Raw genomic sequence first — 3,362 nt, 5'->3', positions numbered from 1 at the left:
GCTCAATGAATCAGCGGATACCTCTGGTTTAGTCATTTGAGGTGGTGGTTGTTGATGTTGTGGCATTTGTGGCCTTTGAGTATCATAAAAGGGTCTTGGATTTAGCCCATAAGATGGTCTATTTGGAGGATATTGAGGTGGATTTGGATGATATTGTGGTTGGTCCCCTTAAATATTACTCCACGACAAATTCAGATGGTTCTTATATGCTAGAGTATAAGTGTTAGGGTATTGGTTGTTATTCGGTTGCCTTGGGAAATTACCAATGGCTTGAACCTTTTCAAGTGGGATATCATCTACTGAATAAGAACTCATCGCTGGACATTGCTGAAAATGATGAGGGCCTCCACATGTCTCACAACTGATAGAAGCAGATTGTAGTTGCATCACTTGACCTGAAATGTTGTTTTGTTGCTGCATTTGTTTTGTTAGCGAAGAAATTTGAGCAGTGAGCATAGCAATAGGATCAACTTCTAGAACTCATGCCACCTTCTTATTTTCTCACTCAGATGGTCAATTATAATTATTCATGGCCATCTACTCTAAAAGTTTGTAAGCTTCGTTAGCGCTTTTGCTCATAAATGGTCCACCCGCTGTTGCATCTATAATAGTCCTTGTGTTTCCCCTCAGTCCATTATAGAAAGTGTACACCAACATCCATTTCACTATACCATGATGTGGAAATTTTTGCAGCATCTCTTTAAACCTCTCCAAAGCATCATATAATGATTCCCCATCAAATTGACAAAAATTATTTATTTCACCTCTAATCCGTGCTGATTTAGCAGGAGGAAAATACTTAGCAAGAAATTTTTGAGCAAGATATTCCCATGTCAGAATGGAATTGGCTTGCAGCGAAATCAACCAACTTGTAGCCCTATCTCTCAATGAAAATTGAAATAGCCTCAAATGGATGGCATCATTACTGACACCATTCATTTTGAAAGTAGCACATAACTCCAAATAGTTGGTAATATCGAGGTTCAAATCCTCATTAGGTAGCCCCCCAAATTGAACACAATTTTGAACCATTTGGATAATCGAAGGCTTGATCTCAAAAATTGTTTGCCTCCATAGTAGGTGGGCAAATACTAGAATGTACCCCTGTAATAGTATGGAGTACATAGTCCCTAAAGGGTAAGTCTGCCTCAGCTGCAGCGTTCCCTGCATTACCCTGATTTAGATTGTTATTAGTGACATTATTGATGTTATGGGCCATCTTTTCCAGTCTTTTCTATTTTCTTTCTCTTTTGTAGGTCTTCTCAATCTCAGGATCAACAGGTACTAGTATTTTCGCATAAAAATAGGTCACCTGAAATTGAGAAATTTAAAAGCAACTTGATTTAGTGATAACTCTACAAAATAGAGTTATTTTACCACTTTTTATGTGCTAATTGTTGCTTAATTCTTGAGTTTTTAATTGATTTATTAAGTTTTTAAATAATTTTGAATTTAGTAGTCCTATCATGATTTTATATAATTTTGTGTGTTTTTATAAGTATTTTGTTGTAAAATATTGTAGTTAATTATTTGAATTATTATTGTTAAGTTAGTGGTAAAAAAATGTTGTATTATTGAACTTAAATGTAAAATATAAATTAAGTTATAATTAATATTTTCAAAGAATTAAATTGATTTATTTTATAATTGAAAATATTTTATTATGATTTATTTTATATTTATTTTGTAGGGAAATTTTTATGCTTGAAAATAAAGAAGAGAAAAGAAAAGAAAAGTGATAATTTTGTGAGAAAGACAAAGAGATTGTGGCAGTTTTCAAAGGCCCAAAAGCCATTCCCTTACATCAGCCATTGGGCCTGCCTCTAGAAGCCCAATCCGTTTGCCTTCAAAGCTCCAGCCGCATGCTCTTCACTGAAGAGTATATATCACAAGCATTCCATCCTTCATGCTCTCCCAAGCCGCCACATGTCCACTTTCCTCAGCATTGCACTTCATGTCATCAACAAAGCAGCCACTTCTCTCCACATATAGCATCCTGAAGCCTCCACGCCAGTTCTTCATCAACCAGCCTTCCATATGCACACCACGTATCACATAATATAGGCCCAAGCCCAGCCGCCTGGCTCTTCAACAAAGCAGCCCATGGCCAAGCTTCTTTCCCAGGCCCACCAGGCCCAATTCAGCTCCATGGCCCAAACCGAACCCACTCTGCCACAGCCACAAAAAGACCCAAAAAAATCACATTTTCATTCCCAATATTTTTCACTCAAATATCAATTCACTCCTCCTTATTTTTCTTACCTAAATAAACATTCCTAATTTATTTTTTACCCTAGCTTTTCACCAATCTTTTACCCAACCAAACATTTCATTTTTCCAATACCCTTACACTTACTCTATTTATCCTACCACTTCCCAACACAATTAAATTAATCAATTTATTTATTTTAATTTGATTAATTTAATCTCCATATTTTGCCTATAAATAGAGTTTTGTAAGACCATTTGGGGGGCTCTTCTTCTTCTTCATCTTTTCATCATCTTCTACACATATTTTTCTCTCTTCTTTTCATTATTTTCTCTCTACCATTTTCATCTTTTGAAAAGCATGTCAAGTATGTTATTTTGTAATTTTTATTTAGTTATGAGCTTCTAATCTTTTTCAAAGGTTATTAAGATGATGATGAAGCAAAATGTAACTAGATAGTATTTTTGTTGTATGTTGATTTCCCATTTGTATAACATTGTTTATGGATTTTTCTATCAAAGATATGCATTTTTTTCATCTATTATTGATTGTTAAAGCATATTACACTTAGTTCTTCATTATGCAAAAATATGATATTCTTTGATTAAATGTTTTTCATTAAATTGTTCACATCTAATTCTTAGAGCATAAGTATCATATTTTGCCTAAACATAATCTCTTTGATTTTTTGTAGTTCCATTAGGTTGTAACACAACTAATGCTTAGAAATTATATCTTATATAAGTGAAGAAAAATCCTACCTTTTTGAAAGAGTAACTTGTGCTTGAATAGAAAATATATTTTGAAAAAATATATAGTGTGATTTATTTCAACTATATTAAAACTTGGGAATCAATATACTTATAAATACTATTGAACTTGCATTTTGTGGATTCTAACATCTTAATAATCTTATTTTTTATATATCATTTGAAAACAATTTTTCTATTTAATCTTAAATATTTTTATTACTTGTCTTTTATTTTTTTCTAAAACAAAATCTCATCAAATATTTGGAACTAGGTTAGAATATTATTGCTTTGTTTGAAATAGTTTCTTTTGATGTTAGTCAACTCCCATGGGTTCGACCTCGTACTTACATGAACATTATATTCCGAAACGATTCGTGCACTTGCGAGTTTAATTATTAAAA

The 3,362-nt window shown here is 32.9% G+C and overlaps 1 non-coding gene across 1 annotated transcript; it reads left to right on the top strand.

Annotated features, from left to right (window-relative positions):
* Positions 1-667: 667 nt before the first annotated feature.
* Positions 668-774, top strand: LOC133813166 (small nucleolar RNA R71). The gene has a single exon (XR_009884205.1). It is a non-coding gene; the product is annotated as a small nucleolar RNA R71 (small nucleolar RNA).
* The last annotated feature ends 2,588 nt before the right edge of the window (positions 775-3,362 follow it).

Source organism: Humulus lupulus, chromosome 1, assembly GCF_963169125.1.
Source record: "Humulus lupulus chromosome 1, drHumLupu1.1, whole genome shotgun sequence".
Lineage (NCBI taxonomy): Eukaryota > Viridiplantae > Streptophyta > Magnoliopsida > Rosales > Cannabaceae > Humulus > Humulus lupulus.
This window is presented reverse-complemented; position numbering and strand designations above follow the sequence as displayed.